Below are 26,157 nucleotides of genomic sequence, written 5' to 3' on the forward strand. Positions count from 1 at the left end.
TTGAGAGTCCAACCTGTGACCCATCCCCACCTCATCAACCCAGAGCCCTGAGTGCCACGTCCCGTTGTTCCTTGGGCACCTCCAGGGATGGGGATTTTACAGGGGCCTGGATCTTTCAGGGGCCCTGACGGGCACCCAGATATCCCTGTTGAGAGGTGTTGGGGCACAGGTTGGACTCGATGACCTCAGAGGTCTCTTCCAACCTCCTCATTCTGTGATTCTGTGAATTATCCCATGGTCAGTGCTGCCCATGGGCAGTGCCGGCCTTGGTATCAGTGACAGGGGCAGCTCAGATCCATCAGGGCCCTCAGCTCAGGGCCCTGCTCTTCTGGGAAATCCTTCGACCCACAGCATTGCTGGGATGGGTTTGTGCTCATCCCACACAGAGCAGAACCTTTACAGCAGGCTCAGGAACATCTGGGGATCTCAGAAATATACACCCAAGGGCAAAACACCAAGCCAGGAAACCTCTGGGGTTTATTTGTATCTCTTTGAATCAAGGATGTTTTTTGGCGGCTTAACACAGGCACCTTTCAATACCAAAGGTAAGCGGTACCAAATAAAGGAAGTAATCAATGCACTGAAAATAATCAATATTGAAAACCTCACTGCATGTAAAAAGTAACAGAGAATGTGGAGGAGAGTGAATGAGCACTAAGTTTAAATGTGATTTTATTTTTAAAATCCCATTTCATTTACTTGCCGTGGTGTTGGTTGGTTCTGGGCTCATTAACTTCTACACAAATCAGCTTTTTGCCTCGTATAGAGTGTGTGTGTAATGAATATTCTAAACTGGTGTTTTATTAATGCACTGCCTTAATTAGAGGGTAAAAAAGACTCCAAACACCTTTAAATTGTGTGATTTCCAGGGCAGTATGAGAGAAGCAGAAGGTAACAGTGAATTTCTAATTCCCTTCAGAAAATAAAAATCCAAAGTAATGGCTGCAGCTATTTGTGTCGGCCATAAAAATTGATATAACATGTGGTAAACCTCCTATTGGGTATTATTACAAATGATTGATTCCTCTCTCCTCCTCCAGTTTAGATGGCGCAGTTCTTACTGTACAAACAACTCATGAAAAGTCAACATGTTTTACAAGTAAATTATTTACAGCCACTCTGCAGAACATGGAATAATATTTTACGTTAAGTGACATTAATTAGAGTGGAAATATTCACATGGTGAAGGGCTGGGAGATGGCTGCTGCAAAGGAAATTCTTTTCCTTGCAGTCTAAATGCAAATCAGAAGCTTGGAGAGTCACGACCGCATTGCTCTGGAGGGAGAAATAATTCCCATTAAGTGCCAGCTCTGAAATAACGCCAAGATTTGGGGAATGTGAGCCAAATTCAAGGCAGTAACAATCTCAGGCATTGCTGTCTTTGAAGGTTTTAGTTGTGCTTGAGATCTGTTTTAATTAGAGGTGAGATTTATCTCATAGTTTTGGGTTTTCACCCCCTAAACCCAACGGTTACCCTCAGCCACAGCAGCAAACCAGGTGTCTGGTGATTGGTGTCGCAGACCTGGGACTTTAAGGTCAGTGTGATAGTAAAATGTTTTAAAATCACAGAAAATTCTGGGAGCTAGAAAGAAAGTTGGGCTTAGTAGGCCCTGGGAAATGTTAAAGGTAGGCCCTGGGAAATGTTGGGCCTTGTATTTGCTAGATCATGTGAAACTGCACCTGTGCAGTCAGTATGTGATAAATGATATCATTGTTAGATGTGATTAGATGTAATTATTGTTTAAAGAATCACAAGAAATTATGTTAGAGGTTTGAGGGGATCACGAGAAGCCCGTGCTTGGATGAAATCAATGTATACAAGAGAACAATGTAAGTTTAATAATTAATATGTAAGTTATATAACGATGGAATATAAAACATGTTTGGCCCAAAACCATGGCAGAGTCAGATTTGGGTCTGTGTACCCTGACACCCAGAGCTCTTAATGAAAGCAGCTGGGCATAATCATTCTGTAATTATGTGCTCCTGAACCCTACCAAGTGCAGATACTGTGGTTTGAAAATGTCCACCAGAACCACTCAGGAATTCCTGAACTCATGCTGCTCAGAACTTCCTAAAGTGTGTCTCTTCAGAAGGAATTGGTGATGGGTTGTCCACCATGTGGTATCCAAAATTGCAGTGTTAGGATGAGATATTGGGGTCCCTCAGGTTTCAGGTCTCAATCCCTGGCTGTGGTGAAACCAACCAAAGTTTTTGCCTGAACATTTGGTAAAATCTGAGTTCTCCTTCCAGCGTCCTTTTCACTTTGCAAACAGAGCATCTCCCATCCTGGACGCTCCTTTTTCTCCTTGTAGCGTTTTATTGTTGTAAAATCATCATCACTTTTAGATCTTCCCTTGGTGTTTTGACAAAACCAATCAAAGCTGCATTTTATAGCATGGAAAAGAAACCAGGAGGGAGGATGTCTCATTTTTCTCCTCGTTCTGCCAGCATGAAAATCTGTTCCTTATCTTTGCGTCTCCTTGCTCCCACTATTGACCTTCCTCTCGCTGTTGGCTTCGGAATCTTGACAGCTCGTTAGAACCACGAGAGGCTTCACATGATCAGAGAGATAATTCCCAAACCTCTCCATGGCTGAAAGTAACTTCAGGAGCATTATTTATTCAAATTACAGGCATGAGGGACCACATGGGAAATATGGAAGAGTGCCTCCTGTAAATGACAGCTTAGGGAGAATTTCCAATTGCACGAGACAGCTGTATCCTGAAACTTAATCTAATTACTGGAGTGTGGTGAGAAATGTCACCCTGAATCAAAGTGATCCCATCCTCCGTGCTCATGGTGAGCTCTGACTTGCATATGGCTGCTTTTGGGATAACCTTTAAATCCAAATTTCCGCTCGGGGCTGATGTCATGCCTTTGGAATCGGGGGAATTTGAGCATGAGGAGTTTCACCCTTTTGCTCCAAGCGGCTCAGCTGCACAAAGTTCAGAGCAGCCCTTGCCTGGGACATGTGGGACATGTGCTGCCATCCCAGCGCACAGAACCAGAGGAACCCTTGGTGTGCTTCCCTTTTGCAAACCCCACCTCTCAAAATGTTTTCCAGTTGTGCTTCAGGGCTGTGAAGAGAGGGAAGGGACTCGCTGAGCTCTGCTCTGCCACCCCCATATGTTTCTTTCTGTTTTGCTGCACATGAACAGCCCTCTGATGACTCGAAATGTTGAGTTTCTGGAAGGCCCCTCGTTTTCAGCTGCTGGTGTGTGCCAACAAATCTGAATGTTCAATCAGATGGAAAGCAGCAGCTCGAAAACATGCAATCTGCTCCAGGCTGGGATGCACAGCTGCCTGGGCTGGGATGCACATCCTTGGCTGCCACCGAGGCTGTCTGGGAGAACAAAAGAGCACTTTTTGAAAGCTCAGAACACTTTCTGTTTGGGCTTTTTTTTTCTTCCCTCACTTGGAAAGTGCTGACTTGGCTGCGCTGAAGCCAGCAGGTCCTTGGTTTTTCCATGAGAACAGATTTAACAAGATGTAGAAACGCTGGATTCACTCACCCTCCTCAGCTAACATGTTCCCAGCCCTCGGTACTGACAGCACCTTTCCTCCTGAGAAACACAAATATAATTGACTTTCTGTAGCTGCTGGTTTCCCAGCAAATGCAGGGAGTCAAGGACATGCTCAGCAGCTCAAGGGCTGATCTCAGAGACTCCAATCAAGCAGGAATTGTGTCAGTGCAGAACAGGGGACACATTTCTGTCAGCAACAGGTAAAAGCTGCCAGGGGCTGTGGCTTGCTGGGACAACCCCCCTGGCCAGGTCTGTTGGATTTGCTGGGTGCCCTGTGGCAGGAAGGAAGGAATGATGAATCTGACTCCATGTTCTCAGAAGGCTGATTTAAAAAAAAATATTATATTATATTATATTATATTATATTATATTATATTATATTATATTATATTATATTATATTATATTATATTATATTATATTATATTATATTATATTATATTATATTATATTATATTATATTATATTATATTATATTATATTATATTATATTACATTATATTATATTATATTATATTACATTATATTACATTATATTATATTATATTATATTATATTATATTATATTATATTATATTATATTATATTATATTATATTATATTATATTATATTATATTATATTATATTATATTATATTACATTATAGAATACTATACTAAGCTATACTAAAGAATACAGAAAGGATGCTTACAGAATGCTAAAAAGATCATAATGAAAACTCGTGGCTCTTTCCAGAGCCCTGACACAGCTTGGTTGTGATTGGCCAATAAGTTAAAATAATTCACAGAACCCCAATGAAACACTCTCCACACACATTCCACATGTGAGCACAACACAGGAGAAGCAAATGAGATAAGAATTTGTTTTCCTTTTTTTTTTTTTCCTGAGGCTTCTCAGCTTCCCAGGAGAAAAGTCCTGGGTGAAGGGAATTTTTTGGAAAATATGGATGCAACACAAAGGTCTTTGGTGATAAACAGGTTTAAGAATAACATTTGCAGACGTGCATTCCAAGCTGCTGATGAAGCCTGTGTGCCAGCCTGGTGTTTTTTAATCAAAAACATGCTTGAAAAATGGAATAGGTGCAGATGTGTGTGCTCAGACTGGGCACTGGGCTGCTGATTTCTGGGGCTTGGTGCTGCTCAAAGCTTCAGTGGCTGCTGCAGGTGCCTCTTGCATAAATAAATTGTTGACAAAGTTTCTTCCAAAATTTCTTATTTGTAGGTGTAACCTCTGAAACATTTCTTCTGTTCCTTTATTTCCAGTTGCTGCTTGCTTCAATTGGTGGACCACTGATGGAAGCAGAGTTTGTTTGCCTCGATTCCAGCAGGGAACGGATTCAGTTCTGCAGCCTCTGGAGCAGAGCTGGCACCAGTCTGACAAAGGGATTTGCAGTTCAATTGGCCCTGTGACTGGGATTTTTAACCTATTTTTTAAATTCAAGGTGGAGCACTTTGCCATTTCTCAGCAGCTTTACACGCCTGTTTTTCCCAAACTATCTGTTTTTAATCATCTGTAATTATTAAAATGTTATGCTTTTTGATTGTGTATCTGCTTAGGGAGGCAAAGATGAAAGTCAACTGTGGCAACATTTTCCTTTCAGTTTATTCAGAAGGCCTCAGGAAACTAATGAGATTTATTCTGTGAATTAGTTTATAATTGTGCTTTAACTGCACTGTGGCATTTAATAATGTCAGAAGGATTTTGCTTTAGGCAAAGTGATTTCAGCCTCTGTAGAAAATTAATTACCACGTGTGTGTGTGTGAGCTAAGTGGTATTTTCAAGGTTAAGCTGCTCCCTCATATTTTGAGGAGAAAAAAATGCATTGAAGACGCGGATGGAGCTTCCTGCTTCTCTAACAAGCAGCGTTAAGTCATCACAAATCAGATCCTGTTGTTTTTATGGGATTTATTTGTCCAAATGCAGCCTTAATTCTTAATTCTTCAGTGTCCAGCCCTCGTGCACGTGGTTTGGGGAGGTCCAGAGGAGCTCTGATTCTTATTAATCTTTCTTCAACTGAGGGAGCTCCCCCAGCTGCAGCCCCACCATCTGGCCTGCAGGAATTTCAGTGATTTCTCCCCAAAACCTCTGTGCAAAAAGCGCTTGGGTCAGAGCCCATCACCCTACTCATTGTGAACATTTACAGCAAGTCAGCTCAAAACAATCTGCTTATCTGCATGGCTGTGGCCACATTTCTCTTCACAGAGAAAGCAGGGCACAACTTCCCAAAAGAATATTTCTGGGTTTCACATTCTCTGCACCTCAGAGAAAGAAAGAACAATTCTGATCTCGTTTGCTGCGCCTGGGTTTGCTCACAAGTGGAATGCATCGTGGAAGATGGTTTGCCTGAAGAGAATTGGAATGGAGCTCGGCAGATCCAGTGTAGATGTAATGTAATATAATGTAATATAATATAAAATAATATAGTATAATAAAGTAATTAATTAACCTCTGATAAAATGGACTCCTCCTCATCATTCCTCTCCTTTGCTGGGGGCAAAAATATTTGCAACACACGACCTTGTGGGGCTGATCTCCAGAGGTTCCTTCCAATTCCAGCCGTCCTGGGATTCTGTGTCGGACGGGTCAAACAGGGGATTCATCTGTCCTTGTCCTCCCATTTCACCATAAAAACGCCCCTGCGGTGGTGTTCACAGGGGTCCCAGGACCAGGGAAAGGATGAGAATCTTGACTCCATGTGTCAGAAGGCTGATTTATTATTTTATGAGATATATTATATTCAAAGAAGATGATATACTAAAACTATACTAAAAGAATAGGAGAAAGGATTTCATCAGAAGGCTTGCACAGATTAGAAAAGAATGATAATAAAATCTTGTGACTGACCAGAGTCCCGACACAGCTGGACTGTGATTGGCCATTAATTAGAAACAACCACATGAGACCAATCACAGATCCACCTGTTGCATTCCACAGCAGCAGATAACCATTGTTTACATTTCATTTCTGAGGCCTCTCAGCTTCTCAGGAGAAAAAATCCTAAGGAAAGGATTTTTCATGAAACGTGTCTGTGGCAGGCCCCTACAATATCAGATGGGCTTGGTGGTATTCAAGGCAGGAAGAAAGGAGAGTTGGCTCATGAGTGGTTTTGTCTGCTGAGAAAAAAAAAATTAAAAATAAAAGAAAAAGGGAGCTATTCCATGTCAAACACTACCAAATATACCAAATACTGGTGTTGGAATGAGTCACATTCTCCCACTTTCCTTTGGTGCTGGAACTCCTCCAGTGGCGCTGCCCAAACCCCTCAATTTCCAATTTCCCATTTCCAATTTCCCATTTCCCATTTCCCATTTCCTATTTCCCATTTCCCATTACCCATCCTCCTCCTTCCCCCCCACTTTAAAACAGATGATTTCTCCCCAATCTTTAATCATTGGAATTTTCATTACAGTAACAACTTCAGGGTGCTTCCAATTAACTCAACAATAACTGTAGCTTGGCCTAATAAATGTTCAGCTGCGGGCCTGGGATTTATTAGCACAGGAAAATGGTTATTGCCTCATAAACAGGAAGCACCTCCAGGTGATTTAATGACTCGTGTTCCTCTCACCCTTCATAAATTGGATCCAATAAACAGCTGAGACGAGAGAGAGATATTAAAAGTATAAACCCCAACAAGAGCAAACTTTCCACTGGCAATTACTTAATGATGAAGCTGGGTTAATAAATCTTGGAAAAGTCAGTTCATGACATCGCAGGATGGCCTGAAGTTGTCACTCGAGGAACTCAAACGATGCTGGATAATTTTTATTTCATTTTGTGAAAAGTTGAGTGAATAATTTGATGATGTGCCTTTGACAGGATGTCCTGAATCTGTGTGCACCTGCACACATACAAATGAGTTGGGATTTATTTTTAATGAGGATAAAAAACTGCTCTTTTTTTGGTGTGAAGGTTGTGGGCTCCTCATGTTCGTAATTTTTCAAATGCTGGGTGAGGAGTTACAAAAGAAAAAAGGAATAAACCAAGTTTGCTGTGTTTTCTTTCAAGTGTGTTCTAATAAACTCCTCTTTGGTTGTGCCTGAAGCAGCACTTGGGGTGGCACCGTCTCAGCTTTGGGATTATTTCAGGGGCGTCCTGTTGTTCCACACCTGCAGCCTCTCTTCCCATTCCTTGTTTCCTCCTTTTCTGGGGCTTTCCTGCAAAACAGGACTTTGTAGTTTTGTGAGTTGTGTGCCAAGGAGCACCACGGTGTTGAAATCCAAACTTTTGCATGGTTTAACCTCTCTTTTTAGGAAGTTTACGACTATGAATCCCACAGAAAATCTATGAACAGTTCTGCTCTGGCTTTCAACATTAACCTGCCCTTATTTCAGAATAATGAACATATTTTACAATCTCATTTGAGAGTCTTGTTTCCCTTCTCTGTTTCCCTGGGCATTTTCAGACCTTTTATGTCGTGTCCTATTGCAAACTCAGGACTTAAGGCCACTTTTGGAAGGGGTTTGGCCGCCCACGCTGTGGAAAAGTGTCTGAGATTGTCAGAAAATTCAGTTTTAAAATGGAACTTTGTATTCCAGGAGGTTTAGGAGCCCCTGTGAATTCCTCCCTAATCATTTCTGTGCCTCAGCAAACCCAGACTTATTTCTGTCCGTGAAGAATAGATGATACATTTCAGAAAGTATCATTAATATTGATGAGCTTTACATATGGCTAGTTAGTATTCAAAGTATTTCAATTTGTTAAACAGAAAGAGTTTCAACCATTAATTATGTTCTGGCCATTCCATTTTCATCAAATTGAATAAATCAATGTGTTGGAACAGAATGATGTGTTTGGACCAAAAATATCTTCGCTGTTTCTAAGTGAAAGAAGGACAGAAATGGCTTGCTCAGCATTTTTTCCTACATTTGCATGGCCTCTCTTTCATACATTTATTTTGTTTTCCTGAGGTTATATACAAATATCTGTCCAAAAAGGATATGCATGAGCTTTTTGTGTTGGAAATATTATTCTTGCTTGCTCAAAGATGTGGAACTGAGGCAGAGAGGGGCTCAGGTTTCCAGAAGTATTTCACTTACAGCCATCTGATGCCACCTCTGAGTAAATTAATACAGCCCAGGCCTTCTATTTTAGCAATTAAAACATCAATAAATTAAGATTTTAATCAAAACCAATCAGTTTAGCTGTTTTTCAGTTGTTAATGAGCTACTGGTTGAATACAGATTAATATGGGCTGAAGTGAGGGGAATTTAAGAGATTGGAAGCCAGAGATGTTCTGGCTCCTGGATCAGTTAAGCCCTTCTAGAAAATTTACCATAAATTAGCATTTTGTGCTGCTTGTTGCAGCTGTGGAGAAAATGATCCTTTTATTTTTTTCATTTCCCTGAGCAGATGTCACTTTGGAGACTCAGGAAATTCCTGCAATGAGTCTCCTCCAAGGCACGGCTTTCATTCTTTATGTTACACAGAAATTTGATGTTTCCTTTAACTTGGCTGAGAAAAACCTCTGGTAGCTGAAGTTTTTTTAAAATTAAGTTTAAATGCATTCAAATAATTCAGAAAAAAATAAAGCAATTTCTGGGCACTTTACCATTATTATCAAGCACTTTTTCTTCCGCCTTATTCACCATTAATTAGCCTTCAAATGGGGCTAATTAAGGGTTAACATCATCCCTTTCCTGAAGCCCTGGGAGGGAACTCAGTGCTCCTGGAAGGAGGATAAAATATTACTGGGAATTTGTCAAGGTCTTTCCTACAAGCACAAGCAATTAAACATTAATTGTTTAAGATCATTCTCGCTCAAGCTCACTCCGGTATTATTTTTCATTAATGAAAGGAGAAAGTTAATTTGTTCTTTCTGGGTAAACGTTTTAGACAGATATCCTTTGTCTCAAATGAGGGTAGGCATGTGGGGACGGGACCTCAAACCTCAAAAAAGTTGTGTTACGCAGGATTTATGAACTTGTGGTTTGGTGGGGTTTTTTTTTTTTTGTTTGTTTGGGTTCTTTTGTTTGTGTTTTTTTTGTGTTTTTTTGGTTTTTTTTTGTTTTGGTTTTGGTTTGGTTTTTTTTCCTAAAAAGCCGTTATTTTAAATTTCTCTAAATTTTTCTTCTACCTTCGCTCGTTTTGATCATTTGGGTGTAACTGATTGGTGTTTGTGCAGCAGGTTTTATAAAGATAGAAACCTCTGAGCAGAAATAATTTGAAATTACCCAACAGAGGAGCGGGAGTTGTTATTTGTGACCTCCAAGGAGAGCAGGGCCGTGCCTTTGATTGCCAATCCGTGCCCCCCATCCCACAGCTCTGACCCCTGCTCACCCACACTTTGTTTCCACCTTGTCTGAAACGGAAAAATAATCTCTTTGTGATGCAGAAACGCTGTTCCACTGAGGCGTGCCATCACTTTGGGCTCTGGGCCCGATCTGCTCTGCTTGGCTTTATCATTTTTAGCTGTTCCCTCGCTCCTCAGGTGTGCACTGACACGGAATTGGATATTCATCATCCATAAATAAGAACTAAATGGAACGGAGTGGAAGCTGCTCCTCCAAGGTGTCGAGGCACAGAGAGCAGCTTTTCTATCATGCAGGTCACAATAGAAGCTCTTAATTTTCCATCTGAGATGCTCAGCTGCGTCGCGCTGTCTTAGTCATTAATGTAATAAATTAACTCCAGCTATAAATAAATCCCAAAATTTAGCTCCTAATGAGGTCGTGGAGATGGAAACAAAGGAGATGAAAGAGTCAGTGGGGCTGGGGGCACTGTGCAGTCACAGATGCATCGAGAATAAGAAACATCTTCTGCCTCTGATCATTCAAGGGCTGGAAATGTCTGCTCCAATCTACTCACAGGGGAGCAGCTCTTAAGTACCTAATCGGTGTTAAAATTCCAGAGATTCCCCAAAAAGGAAGAGGAAAAATGGATGTGAGAGGCCCTCACGGTTATTCTTGAGAGATGCCTGCAGAAGAAACCATTTTTGGGTGTTGCTGGTTTGTTTTAACAGTGAACCTACCCACCCCAAACAGAGAGTCCTCCTAAAAATCACACCCTGGGCCGTCTTTGAAACCGCTCTGTGAAGACAAAGCAGCCCATGGAAGATAAAACTTGTGCTTTGTGGGGTGATTGACCTTTGAAATTGTCCACCCAAGCACTGCAAAATATCTTTTCCCTCCCCAGGAGGTGTTCAAGCAAAGTTGAGCAGCTGATTTTCTCCATTGCTTTGCCCCGTCGTCCTTCCTGCCTGGTGGTAAAAAATTATTTTAATAATAATTTATATTAATAAATTATTTTCATACTAATTTATATTAATAAATTATTATTAAAATAATTTGTCTTAATAATAATTTTTACTAATAATAAGTTATATTAGTAATAATTTATATTAATAAATTATTACCACTCGCAGCATCTGAGCCTCTCTCCTGCCTGATTTGCTCTGAGGAAACCGTGGCTGCAGTGTGAGAGATTTGTTAATAGAGTCCCACTGACAACATCTTCCATGATAGAATGGAATTGGAAAAGGACCAACGTTCCCAGTGCGGTCCAGCAGGTAAACACACAATAAATTAAAGGATAAAATGAGGGGAATGGCTGCCTGAAGGGCAATAAATGGAGGTGATGTACAAAGCGCTCCAACCCGAGGGCTGCTGCAGCTGGAACCATTCAAAAGGCACTTACCAAATTACAGAACCGCCGCAGGATTTGGCTGCATGAGGCAGGAGAGCTCTGGGGAAAACCCAGGTGCTGCAGCTGCTTTGTTTCAGCAGGAACTCCTCACTTTCTAAACAGGTATTTAATCAGGGCCCCAGGAAGGGGAGCTGAGGGCTGCTGAGGCCTGCTGGTTTTGTAGGAGAGTTTCTGATGCCCATCAGGTCGAGGGGAATGTATATTCACCTTTCTGAAATAATAATATTTATTTAATAACCCAGTGAGATCTTCCTGCTGTGCCCTTGGAGATGTTGGTGCCTGGAGATCTTCAGTCTCCTCCTTGAGAGCAGCCTGGCAAGGCCTGGAAATTTTGTTTGGGGTGGGAGGAGGCTCTTGGAAGTCTGGAAAAGCCTGGTGATGTTAGAAAATGAACATTCTGAGCCTTTTTTGATGAGTCCATGATGTTTTTGAGGAACTGTTGTAATAAAAGTGCTTGCCAGGAAGAGCTGGAAAGGAAGGGAAGCTGAGGGCTGCTGAGGCCTGCTGGTTTTGCAGGAGAGTTTCTGATGCCCATCAGGCTGAGGGGAATGTATATTCACATTTCTGAAATAATAATATTTATTTAATAACCCAGTGAGATCTTCCTGCTGTGCCCTTGGAGATGTTGGTGCCTGAAGATCTTCAGTCTCCTGCTGAGAGCAGCCTGGCAAGGCCTGGAAATTTTGTTTGGGATGGAAGGAGGCTCTTGGAAATCTGGAAAAGCCTGGTGATGTTAGAAAATGAACATTCCGAGCCTTTTTTTGAGGAACTGCTCTAATAAAGGTGCCTGGTATTGGTGACCTGCAAAGAGAGGCTGCCCCTGGATTTTGGTGCTGTAATCAACAACGTCTGAAGATCCTTTTTATCCTCCCTTGTTGTGCATGAAAATTACAGGAGATGCCTTATAAAAGAGCGGAAATGTTCCAGGGCTGCTCCTGATTTATCTCCACCCTGTTTTACACCACTTTTTGCAGTACTAAAAAGATGAGATGACTTTTAATGTGCCTATAATGGTATCGGAACAGACGAGAATAAAGTCAGGTTCTTCAGATCACAAGGTTTATATCCTGATCCAACCCTTTGGCTGCCAGGCAGACATCCAGGATTGCTCCCTGTGCTCTTATTCGTGTTTTAGGATCAAAGATAATGTCCTGCTGGCCAGGAGCTCAGTAGCTGGGACATCTGCCATCCCACTTTTCTGTCTCCTTTCTGTTGGAAAACGCGGATGGATCCTTGCTGAGGATATTTCCATCAGTCAGAGGAGGAGGAATAACCCTTCCCTCCATCCCCAGCAGAATTTCAGGAGCATTTCAGGAACTGTTCTGCAATATTTTGCTGTGCAAAAGTGGCGCTGTCTCTATTTCTGGGTGTGACCCAACCTTTCTCCACTTCCACCCACCAAACCCCTGTCGCTTGGTAAAATCTGCTCATGACAAATAGTGCTAATAATTTTTTTTTTTTTTGCCACCCAGGCTGATTTGTGGTGGTGCTGGGCTTGGAGGTCAGACAGGGGCTGCTATTTCAAAAACCTGTGGTGTGCTGAGTTAAAACTCCAATTCCTTCCCTCCGTGAGAGGGAAACTGTTTTTTTAACCAACATTTCTGCCAGCCCTAGAGAGACTTTGTGCTCTGTTTTCCCTTGGTTTATAACATGAATATAGAGAGATGAAAGAGAAGAAAAACCTTGCCCCAGGGATAGAAGAAGAAGAAGAAGAAGAAGAAGAAGAAGAAGAAGAAGAAGAAGAAGAAGAAGAAGAAGAAGAAGAAAGACCTCTGTTTCCTAGAGATGGATGAAGAAAACTTTTTTCTCTATGCTAGAACAGCTCATCCTTAAAATTGCACCCCAATAAGCTGAGGTGACCCTTGGTCAGCTGTGGAAAGGCTCCCAAACGTGGCAGGGACTTCACAATTGTGGATTTCTGGGTGGCTGCTATTTGTGAAAATTAAAACCACAAAATAAGTGTTTCTTGTGGAAAGGTCTCCATGGCGTGGCAAGAGAAACTCCTCTCCCTAAGTGAACTGAAGAAAGATCATTTTAGAGGTGGTAAAAGGACAGAAAATCCCAGGTTTTGTCTCTTTATGTTGTCAGTGGAAAAAGAAAGAGGAGCTGGGGGGAGGAACTGTGTTCTGAACGTTTATTCTGATTTCTTATTATTTTTCTTTTACTTCTGTTAATAAAGCTTTCTTTATACCCTTTAAAGTTTTGCGCCTGATTTTGCCTTTCTCCTAATCCTTATCTAACACAAAATGAATAAATAACTCTAGTGGGTGCAACCCACCACATTGAATTGGTGCGTTGGCCAAGAAACCTGGAACTGGTGAACAAAAACATCTACAGGACGGACTCAGGTTTGAATCTGCAGTTCCCTCCTGGGGGAGAAACCATGGGATCTCCTGGGAATTGACTGCATCCATCAGAAAATGCTGCAGGAGACACAGATTGCAGCCCAGTTCAGAGGGAACAGAGCCCCTGGATTTCTGCTTGGGAATTTCTGATGTTTGGTGCCACCACAGGGAAATCACTGTCTCTTTAAAATCCATCCTTTTAAAATCCATCCCTTTTTTTTTTTTCCATCTGCACTCCATATTTTAGCTCTGCTCCTTCCCGTGCATACCCAAGTGTCACATTTAAAGGGCTGTTCAGAGACCCCCTTGGGGCCACCTGGTTTTATGGAGACAGGACGCCGAGTGTCCCTGCAGTGCCCATTGCTGTGCAGCAGGGAGATGGATGTGACTCCATGTGCATGAATTACAGCCTGGGAAGCGCAAGGAATGGCCAAAGCTCAGCTCCAGCCTGACCGTGCCTCTATTCCCTCAGTCCTAACCTAAAAGTATGTAAATAAGGATTTAAACAGGGAATTAAACCTGTGTCTGAGGTCGGGGTGAGAGTGGGGAGGGAGCAAGGTTGGAGTAGAAACAAAAAAAAAAAAAAAAATAAAGCAATAAAATCTGTAGAATTCCCTGTATTTGTGCCCTGCTGGATCTCAAACAGCTCGGTGCTTGTAACGTGGCAGGATATTTTATGACAGTCCATTCCCACAAGGTGAATTAAAACAAGGATTAAAAAGCTCTTATAAATCAGCTTTTATAGCTGCCTAAACCACCCGCAAACTGTTGGTCCTTGTTTTCAAAATCTGCCATCACTCTGGTGTCAGATTGATCCTGGTTTCATTAGCAGGGCTGGCATTGCCTGCGCTGGCAGAGGCCACCAGCTGCATAAATTACCCCCAGTGTAATTGTGAGCAATGTCTTCATTTTGTCAACAGCGCTCCAGAGTGCCAAGGATGCCCTTTGTGCACTATTTTTAATTGTCTCTGCTAGATGTGTTTTCAGCAGATTTCACCTCAAATGGGAAATGACGGAAAGACTGACACGGGCCTGATGTGAAATCCAAGAAGAACATTTACCAAGGGGCTTGCTGATATTTGTGAACAGTTTATCATTCAAAGGGGAGCTTGAAATACCGAGGATGAGTGAAGGAGTGTTTTGGTGGCCCAGTGTAGCACAGAGAAATCTTGCACATTAAAATCTGAGTTTTGGTCATTGTGAGGGAGTTAAACTCTGGTTCACCAAGTTGTGCTGCAGGTGATGGGAACTCTGAATTTTGGAGGAAAATCTTAATTTCCCTCAGTGCAGTCTTTCCTCCATCAGAGGTTCTTAGCTTACAGCAGTGTCTTGGAACGTGGCACAAAGTCGGTAAAATCTGTGTGATCAAAATCAACATCTGGTGTGAGCAAAATCCACATCTGGGGTGTGCTTTACCTTTCTTCAAGGTTCCCTCAGTGCTGGATGCATTAAACAGCTGGGAGAAAATAATGGGCTGCAAGTTCTGTGTCACAAATTTGGTGAATTGTCTCAAAATCCTTCTGGACAAATGAGGTGTCCATAATTGTGTAATTAATGAACATGAGAGGAGCAATCACATCTGTACCCCAAATCCTGGGAGAAGATAATGGGCTGCAAGTTCTGTGTGACAAATTTGGTGAATTGTCTCAAAATCCTTCTGGACAAATGAGGTGTCCATAAATGTGTAATTAATGAACATGAGAGGAGCCAGCAATCACATTTGTACCCTAAATCCTGGGACCCTGTGCTCAGAGAGTCACTCTGTGCCACGGGTGAGTTTTTATAGCTCAAGACTTCGCATCAAAGGTGAATTTTTCTCTTTGGTTGTGAGTAAAACTTTTTAAAAAACAAACAAAAAGCCCCAAAGGGGAATTGCTAAAGCTCTGCAAGGCTCTGTGCTGTGCTCAGACCTCTCCATCATCTTCTCCTTTAAACCCTGGACTGAGGTGACCATGGCAGGAAGAGCTTTTCCCGTCAATCAGGGCTGGATTTTGGCTGCCAATGCACCCAGAGCCAATTTAGCGTCTGCTCCAGCCTGGGATCTGAGTCACACTGAGGTTTAAACCTGCTCAAAATCCTATTAAAGCCAGTGCTAAGGCCCCATAAGCTGAGCTGGGTTTAGTGGAGATCTACTTCACAGATTTCTTCTGGTATCTCAGCACATTTGGAGTTTTTTGGTCAGCAAGTGCCTTTGGATGAGCTGTGGTTACACTTGTCTGGGACAGCAGGATGTGAGTTCTTATTCGTTGAAATTAGAGTGGAATGTGGAATGCACAGTCCTGCCCCCACTTCCAGGTTTCAAAGGTATCAAAGAATTAACCCATGAAAATTCATGCATTTTTGGCAATTTTTGTATTAACTGCCTGAGCTGTTGCACTACAGAGTTTTGGCAAAAGTAAAGCTGAAATTCAATGTACAGAGAGGGCACTAACCTTGTTCATAGGGGCCAAATTTTCTATCATGCACCATCATAAGGTTAAGCCAGATTTTCCATGCCATTCCTGTATTTTCATTGACTTCAGTAGAATTCATTTTTCTCCCCCCAAAAATTGGCTTGGATAAAGGTTTTATTTTCATTTTTCTTTTTTTTTTTTTCTTTTCTTTTCTTTTTTTTAACTTAAATAGGTTTATTGATCTAAAGGGACAAACAACATTTGTGCCTTGAGCAGAGAGCATCACTGCACTCCAGGTAATACCTGGTGTGAAATGTTCAGTTGTGACAGCAAGCCAAGCTCTGCCACCCCCTTCTTGGCACTGAGTAATTTAATAGAGCAATTAACCAAATCTGATACAAATAATCTTACAACAAAGTAAGATTAGAATTGTGGTACGTCCAGTCCTGATCACTGATGTGTCACTGGAGAAGGAACCAACTGAAAATCCATCCATATAAACTGACAAAACTACCGAGTTAAAACTCATTACTTGCTGACCTGGGATTTGGGGACTGGGGTCATGGTTCAGGGGGACTTCTGGAATATCAACACAGCAAGATAAATATTCACTGGAAGGAAATATTGGATTTCCAGCTCTGGCATGATGTGTTTAACTCAGCAGGACGTTTTCTGTTGACTTCCCTGTGCCCAGCCTCTTATGAACATGTTTTATTCATTAACTCCAAAACTTTGTGAAGGAATAAGTGACAGCGATTATTAAACATTTGCTGCCTTCAATTTATCCCCTTAAATTCTACTGGGGCTTTAATAGCTCAGGAAAAAGTTTGCAAGGTGATGGAGCAGGACTCCATCTGTTCAGACAGATTAAAGGGAGCTGAGGACAATTTTGAAAGGATGAACACTTAAGGCATTGTTATTGCTCTTGCTGAGCTTAATTACAGAGAGTGGGGACCAATAAATCCATCTGCAGGACACACTGATTGCTCTGGGAATGCACACCTCGGCTCCAAGGCAAAGTCAAAGATGTCGCAGCTGGATGTGACCTATCAAGCCAGGCAGAAAGCTGGGAAGGGAATATTGGCAAATGCAATGGGTGGGTTGGTTTCACATCTGTAAGAGCTGAAATGAGGGGTGTGGGAGTCCAAGCAGCTCTTCAAAATGCAGTTTATTGTGTACAAAATGCAGTTTATTGTTTACAAAATGCTGTTTATTGTGTACAAAATGCAGTTTGTTACATCCAGGAGGTCGCAGCAGTCCAGGGTCGTGGGTGACAGAGCTGTGCCCACAGCTGGCAGCTCCAGCTGCAGGCAGGCCTGGAGACCTGCATCCCTCATTCAGGGAATTAATGATGTTTAGTGCCATCACAGGGAAATCACTGTCTCTTTAAAATCCATCCCTTTAAATCCATCCCTTTAAATCCATCCCTTTAAATCCATCCCTCATTCAGGTTCTTACTAATGGCACCCCACGTTGGGCGCCGCTGCAAGAGCCGAAATGAGAGATGTGGGACTCCGGGGCTCTTCAAAACGCAGTTTATTGTATCCAAGACGTTACAGCAGTTGAGGGTCGTGGGTGACTACACGTATTTTACTGGAATAATTTCACGCTATCCATTAAAAAAAATAAAAAAAGGTTGCAAAATTGGGTTTTATTTCTCTCAAAGGTTATCTGGGTTTGTCTTCCATGGAGGAACCAAATGCCCTAAAGACAGCCTGGATTGCTTCTCCAATTATGGCTGCTTTCCTAACTAATAGTTTTTAGATATTCCCTTTTAATGCTTTTTATGCCTCTTGAAAATGCCAGCAAAATTGCTCATAAATCATTGTCCTTTCCTTTAGCTCTCCTGGATTAATATAAATTCACTTTAATTACTATTCTGTTCGGAGTAAGTGCCTTGGATCCTGCCTGGGTTTGGGGTGGGGTAGCTCAGGGCAGCTCGTTAAAGAGCTGGGGTTAAAGTTGGACTCATTACACGGGGAAGGAGATCCTGAGAAAGGGATTTATCTGCTGGGGGAAATTCCAGCTTCCCTTGAGGAGCTTCATTTTTTAACTGGATGCATTTCTGAATGGTTTCTTTGGATATTTTATCCTTAGAAAAATAAAAGAATATTCTTTGGGTATTTTCTCCTTCTCTCTGCTGTTGGCTTTGTCCATGAAGCTTTGAAACAAGTGGGTGTACATTAATGGTGGTGGTAACTCCCCCAGGCACTCCTAGAGGTGTGGCAGGGACTGTGGTATTCTGAACACATTGTTTTCATGTGGAAATCAGTATTTGGTGGTGGGAAGAGCTAAAGTTGCTCTTTGCAGGAGTCAGCAATGCTTGGTGTTACTGACCCTGCGGCTTTTTTGTTATTTGTGGAAGGATTCCCAAGCTCCATCCCTGCAGAAAGGGCTCCTCAGCCACCCTGGATATCCACTGGAGTATAAATGCCATCATTTTATATCCGTGCTGTGCCAGAGCAAACACAATCAGCTGTGCTGAAATGACAAAAATCCTGATTTATATCCCCGGGGAGTGGAGTCCAAAGGGAGCCCAGAGGTGAGATCAGAGGTGTGACCTCTTGTTCAGCTCACTCCACTGCCTCTTTAAGGAAACATCCATTTCTCCTGCTAAATACCGAGGAGAAAAGGCCTCTGTGTGCTCCATTTTTCTCTGCTGACATTTTGATGTGATTAAATTCATGGTGCTGCAGAGAAATATTGCCCAGCAAAGCTCCCAGCCCAGGAAAGAGTGGGAAGTTCTCCCAAAGCCAGCGAGTGCCACACGGCTCCACTTCAGCAGAATTAGTGAAACACGTTTCCCTCTCACCTGTAAATTAATTTTTCCTCTGCATGGGGCACTTCTGTTAAATGTTGAGTATCTTCTTTTTATTATTTGGCACAGCAACAAGCAAAAATATCAACCCTGACACTTAGGACAGCCCTGGAAGTCGAATGCAGTTGTGCCACAAGCTTAGAAACAGTCGTTTGATTTCTGTAGCCAATTGTTTCTGTGCTATTGATGGTCATTCAGGAGGCTGATAAGATATTTATAGTTATAATAGTGATATTGATAATAATAGTGATATTTAATGTGATATACAGGCGACTAATTTGATATTTATAGTGATAATAGTGATATTGATAATAGTAGTGATATTTAATGTAATATTCAGGAGGCTAATGTGATATTTATAGTGATAATAATGATATTGATAATAATAGTGATATTTAATGTGATATTCAGGAGGCTTATGTGATATTTATAGTGATTTTCATTTTTTTTAAAGGAAAAGTATTGTGGTGAGCTGTATCCTTTTGCATGTCTCAGTTTCCCTAGGAAGTGATAATCTGGCATTTGAGCAGCCACTAAACCACTTTCTTCTCAATTCTGTCACTGTGGAAAAACACCTCAGTTAAAAACCAGTGCTACTGCTCTGAGAACATGGGCAATGCCATGTCTGGAGCCTCTGGCTTTATTTTTTGGAACTCTTTTTAAATTTTTCTGACATTCAGAACCACCAGAGGGAAGTTGTGATCTGAGGGGCAAAGAACTGACTCACTCATTTTGTACTTGAGCCCATCTCAAGAAGAAAACCACCTTCCAGCTGACCTCAGAAATTAATCTTGCGCTGCCTGGTGATCTGGTTCTGCTCTGTTGTTCTCCTTTTTTTCCTTTCTTTGGCGGTGATGTGAATGATTCTGTGCTGGCACAGCTGTGGGTGGCCCCAGAGCTGCAAGGTTTGATTTTCAAAGCATTCTTTATTTCCCAGAAATATTTAAAATAGTAGCTAGGGTTGGTTAGACGATCTTGGAGTGGTGTGGGTCGGAAGGAACCTTAAACCCATCTCGTTCCAGGCCCCTGCCACAGGCAGGGACACCTTCCACCAGCCCAGGGTGTTATTTGTTATTGTATCAAAAGCCATTTTCAGGGTCACAAAGTGAGAAAATGAGCTGGAAATAAGATCCAAGAGTTTTTGTGCTCGTAAACACCCTGCCCTCCATGGTCACCTTGTGAAAATTTACTGGAGATGCGCAGGGAGGTTCAGCAGGACTCGGGAAAGTCAAGAACAAAACAATTTCTGTGTGTTGAGCTGGTCACTCTGAGCAACTCCACAGTGCCCTGACCCAGCAGAAATCTCCTCTCCCTTCACCTCTGCTCCTGGACAGTGTTAGGTTGGATGTGTGGCTCAGGAGAGGTGAGATGCTCCCTGTCCTGAGCTCTCTCCTTTGGTGACATTGGCAGAAGTCGCTAAGCCACTTAGTTTTTCAGTGCATCCCATAAAATGCAAAGTGTGTTTGATGAGAAACCACTCACCCCATTCTTTACAGTGTGCAGACAGAGTTATGAGCTTGGCCAGCAGCTTCCTTGATGAAAGAATAAAGTAGATTTTTTTTTCCCCCTTCCACGCTCCAAAATGGGCAGAATAAAAATTTTAATTACTTGTTTGTCTATAAATAATTCAGAGGAGCTATAGGTCGTGCTCATACACATGCACACATGAGAGAGATGCAGATCTTGTGCCAGAAAATGCCTTCAGCCTCTCACAGGTAGTAAATTCTGCATGGATTTATGGCCAGGAGCAGCAGTGCCCAGGCACACAGAAATTGTGTGTCAAGGTGATCAGCAAAGGGCAGCAAGAAGAGGCTTTTCCCTCCTGGGAAGGCACCTCTCTCTCTCTCTCTCTCTAGGGAGTTTTTCCTACAAAAAGGAAAAACTTTTGCAGGTGAAATCAGCTGGTTATTGAATACACAAATATTAACAGTTGTTAGGAAAATTAACCCACAAACACCAGAGGTTTATGTCCAAAAAGGAGACAGAGGAGTCCTTTGACTTTATTCCAATCAAGGCAGAGGCCATGGGGCATTCCCCTGGGGTGTCTCCAAGTTTGGAGGATGCAGCCTCCCTTTTTATCCCAATTTCCAGCCGCATTTCCCTTCTCTCTTTCCCCATTTCTGAGGTACTTGAGAGGTTCAGACTTCCCAATAGACCTGATCCCAAAGGTCTCCCTCTAATATATAACCCTCCCTTTTCATTTTTTAATTCTTACAGAATTTAGGGGTTTTTCTTCCCCATTGTTTCTTTCACCTCTCAATGTCTAATTTAATTTATCATCAAACCTAAAGTTTATTTGTAGAAGCAAATCTCTTTTTCCATTCATCAGTCAGTGGAACCCTTCCCATTGTGATGGGATATTTGAAGGAGGAGGAATGGCAATGAGGACAGATGATTGGCCCTAGAAACCTACAAAGTGCATCCTCTGAAAATGTAAATATACCTGAAGTCGGGTCCAAAAAAGAAAGGAGGCTCTGGGGTGTGGAAGAGTCCATTAATGTTGGATTAAATGTTCAGTTAAAGTCACTTAATGCTGTAAAATATCTTTATTTCCACTGCAGCTCTGCCTTTGGAGCTCTTGCCCCAGCAAGGACCGACATCTGCCTGAGGGGCAGAGCCAGGGGTGGGAGAGAGCTCAAGATGGATCATTACTGCCTAAGTAAGCATAAAATATCCATGTATTTTCCCACAGCTCCGCTTTGGGAAAATAAAAACTGCCTGTTTCCCCCTATTTACTGCCGTGGGCTCGTGGTAATCACCGCTTGCAAAGTCACTCATAAGAAAGTTAAAGCCTGAGTGGTGCTGTGGGATTCGAGCGCGTATGGAAATTATTCTGCCAGGGACCATTTCTGCAGCCCTGGGACAGGTTTGCATCCCTTGACTGACCAAACGTTGCTGCTTTATTGCCCACCAAGATGGGAAATTGAAGATTTTTCCACAAAGCAGCTTTTGTGGGGTGGTATCAAACAGAGGGATGGGTGAGGGATGGACCTTCCCAGTGGCCTTTCCTGAGGGGTGGAAGTGATGCTCTTTCCACCCCAAAAATTTCATTTTTGTGTTTTTCCAACAGAAGGATGGAGCTTGGTATTGTATTTGCTGGGAAATGTCCCGATGAAGGCAGGAAGGAATGATCAATCTGACTTTATGTTTTCAGAGGGTTAATTTATTATTTTATGATACTATATTATATTAAAGAATACTAAACTATACTATTACATTAAAGAATACTAATTATATATTATTTTATATTATATTTATTATTATATTATTACAATTATTATGTTATATAAAGAATACTAATTGTTATATTAAAGAATACTATTATATTAATAGTAATAAATAAGAAAGAATACTAAACTATAATAACAATAGTAATAATAAAGAATACTTAACTATACTATCCTATTCTTTAGTATACTATACTAAAGAATACAGACAGGATTCTTACAGAAAGCTAAAAAGATAATAATGAAAACTCGTGACTCTCTCCAGAGTCCTGACACAGCTTGGCCCCAATTGGCCAAAGAGTCAAAACAATTCACAGCAAAAACCAATAAAACAATCACTTGTTAGATAAACAATCCCTAAACACATTCCACGTGAGCAAAACAGAGAAGAAACAAATGAAATAATTATTGTTTTCATTTTTCTCAGCTTGCTAAGAGAAAATCCCGGGCAAAGGGATTGTTTTTCAAAAAATACAAATGTAACAGCTGGGAAGAGCTAAAAGTTGAGAGCTGGAAAGGTGAGCAACAGGAAAAGAGCTAATTCCCATTTTTTCTTTTTTAACAGCCACCCAGACCCGAATTCATTGGCAGTGCTGCGCCAAGAGCTCACCTTGGAAATCACAGTGACACTTTATCTGCACCCTGGGAATGCGGGGAACCAGGTAGCCCAGAGCCCTCTTGAATAAATGCTGCACCGGACGAATTAAAGAATCATGAAAGAGTTCCTCAGCTGGTTTATGGGCTGGTAATTGTGCGAATGTCAGCAGATGAGGCTGGTTTTGTGGAACAACCCTCTTAAAACATCCATGGGGGCAGATTTTGTGTTTCGGTGACATTGGGTGTGTTGCAGCTTCTGTTTAAGGAAAGTTTGGGGCAGATTTTGAAATATTTCAGTGGTAACGCCATCAGGCAGACATAAGCATTTAAAACTTTCCCTTTAACCTCTTTTCTGGGCTGGTTTTTTAAAAGAGGTCGTGTTCGTGTTCTGGGTGTGAGGGGACGCTGCAGAATTCAGCACTGAGGGCTGGAGAGCTGCAGCCGTGCTGCCCTGAGCCCTTCCCAGGCTCTCCCAAGAACACCCCAGCCTTGGGGAGTGTGGGAATGAGTCCCCTCATCATTAAATCACGGCTCCCAGGCAGCTTGTACCTGTGCTTGACCCAGAGATTGCAGGTTTTTTATTCTAAAAATCACATTCACCGCCTGGATCTGAAGCAGCTTCCCTGATGGCCTTTGGAATACTTGGGAAAAGCCATTTATTTGAAGCAAGGATGGCAATTATGCTCATATGAGAGTCAAAGGGACTCTTTTGCTGCTTTGCTTTATTGGATGACCGAGCAATTCATTATTTGTGTGGGCATCTTATTTTCCATTGCTGGCTGATCAGCCAGTCAAGACTGTAAATCTAATTAATTTGAATACATGAGATTGCAAGAAACAGCGCTCCTCTTTGGGTTCAGAAGTAAGAAATAATTATCCCACAAGAACTTCAGTGCTTTGGCAGCCCTGGAGCTCGAGCTCTAGGCAGGGTGGGAAGTCCAGGAAGAGATTGTGATGATTAATAATGAATTTCTTGCTTCTTGGACGGTATCAGGAGCTCAGCTCAGTTTCTTAGGAGAGGGCATCCGTCTCCCTGCCTAATTAGATGAGTAAAAGGCAAATATAAACAGGAGGAGGAGCCAATCCAGCTTCCTGCAAGGCTCCCGCTCTGCCAAAAGCTGTTGTTCCTCCTCCTGATCCACGGTGGGTGCAGCTGGTGCTTCTGCTCCTCTGGAATTGCAGCCTCTCAAACACAAACACGGGCCAGGGACACCTTCCTGCAGGGTCTGAACCGGGCGAGGCTCCTCAGACACATAGATGGATGGGCAGAGGTGCTGAACCTCAGTGGGGGAAAAATAAATGGCTGAGAAAAGCGGAAAAGAAACATCCTGACAGCTTTTGATGATATTGTCTGCGGATGAATGGATGTGATCATTCCGCAGGATCAGAATGTGCTGAGATAGGAGGGACCCATCAGGATCAAATCCCTCACAGTTCGCCCCTACAATCCCACCCTGTGCTCAAGCCCTTCACCTTGGTTTGTGGTTGGCAGCAGATTTTCAGTTTTAACAAAAAACCGTTGCAAAATTCCTTGGCACTCCATCATTTTAGACAGGATTCTTGTTCTGAGATGTGCTGGAACTCGTGACATCCCTCCAAAAAGGCTCTCACGTGTGGAGGAGTGTCAGGAATGCCAAGATTCAGATCCTGGCAGTGCTGCCAAGACACAGCAGAAGGACAAGGTCGATCTTCAGCGTGGTTCCAAGAGAAGGAGGGAAAACAATATGGGAAGGGCATGTCTGAGACAGAAAACCTGGGCAGAGAGGAGAAAAATCTGTGTTTGGTTTCTTCTGTCAGCAGGAGCTGCCTTGGATTGGAGGTTGGGAATGAATTCCTGCTGTGTTCTAAGGCAAGGAAAACAGGCAGGGATCAGGAGAGGAGGCCCGAAATTCCTCCTCTGTGCTTTGGGAATCCTAAAAAATGCTGAGAACAGCCCAGGAGGGCCATTGTGGGAGTGCTAAATCACCTAAATCTCTCCAGCAGACGTGGATTCCTGGGAAAATAGCAGCATGGACAGCGGGATTGGCGTGGCTGCTCCCAGGCTGATATGAATAAAAATTGTTTAACTCACTTTGTGTAAAAAATTTACTCCCATTGAGTAGAAATTTACTTCTTATAACACATTTCAACTCAAGGAAATGCCCCATTGGCATTTCCTATAAATCCTAATGAAATTTGGGATGAACCACCAAGATTTTTTTCAGCATTTTTATGGTAGAAATCCTTCACAGGGATTTTTTTTTTTTGTGGGAACCCTGAGACTTGGAAATTAATATTATTAGAGTTCTTGAAGAGAACAAGTGTGGGACAGCTACAGCTTCTGCTGCTCAGCTTTGATGAAAACCTCTTCATGTTTATTTTGGAGAGAATCACGAGGCATTTGGGTGTTGCTAAATATAAGTGGGATGACTCGAAGGGAACGCTGAGGTCCAGATTTGGAGCAATGAATCAGGGAGATGTTTTGAGCGCAATCAAACCCCACTTCAGATTCTCCAGATTGCCAGCAAATGCAAACAACAAAGCTGAAGAAAACGTTTTGTTTGGGGCTGTATTTTTAGGTGAATGAGGCTTGGAGAGAATCTTGCAGGTATGGGAGGGTTTTAATGCCGCACTCCTTAATAATTCCTATATATGTGACTTTTTCCCCCCAAAATTTGGACACTTCTCTGGCTTCTAATGGAGAAGGGACTGATATTCAAGTGTTGAACTGAACACTGATTTTGCCTCCATCCCTCCACAACTTCGGGCCTTTTAAAGATATTTAGGCATCTAAAGAAACACATGGACTTAAGTTTATAAAATTACTTATTTATAAATAAGTATATAAAATTTATTTCTAAAAATAAGGATGGTTTGTGTCGGAAGGACCCGGAATCTCCTCCCCATGGGCAGGGACACCTTCTCCTAGACCAAGTTGCTCCAAACCCCATCCAGCCTGGCCAAAATTGTTCAGTTTTGGTGGTTTTTTTGTGTTGAAGGTAGTTGCACTCATTTTTATAATCTGAGTGCTTTGGAAAATCCTGAAGAACATTAATTCCCGCATTTAGGCTGGTGGGCACCTCCAGAAAACTCATCCACAGAGAATCTACTACTTTGTAAAGAGGAAGAAATATTTTAAACCCCAAACCAATCCCACATCAGTTTAATTTCGGGTGTGATGTGTGTGATAATCACACAGATAGTTTCCAAGAGTGTTTATTCGAAATCTGAATTGTAAGCCACGTTTTTTTCCACAGATTCCATTCTTTTGGATAAAGCTACAATGTGACCGTGTTCACAGGGGTCAGAGGATGAGGGAAGAGACGAGGATCTGACTCCATGTTTCAGAAGGCTTGATTTATTATTTTATGATATATATTACATTAAAACTATACTAAAAGAATATGAGAAAGGATTTCATCAGAAGGCTAGCTAAGAATAGAAAAAGGAATGATAACAAAGGTTTGTGACTGACTGAGACAGTCCGGACAGCTGGGCTGTGATTGGCCATTAATTAGAAACAACCTCATGAGACCAATCACAGATCCACCTGTTGCATTCCACAGCAGCAGATAACCATTGTTTGCATTTTGTTTTTGAGGTTTCTCAGCTTTTTAGGAGAAAGAA

This window comes from Camarhynchus parvulus, chromosome 22, assembly GCF_901933205.1.
Source record: "Camarhynchus parvulus chromosome 22, STF_HiC, whole genome shotgun sequence".
NCBI lineage: Eukaryota > Metazoa > Chordata > Aves > Passeriformes > Thraupidae > Camarhynchus > Camarhynchus parvulus.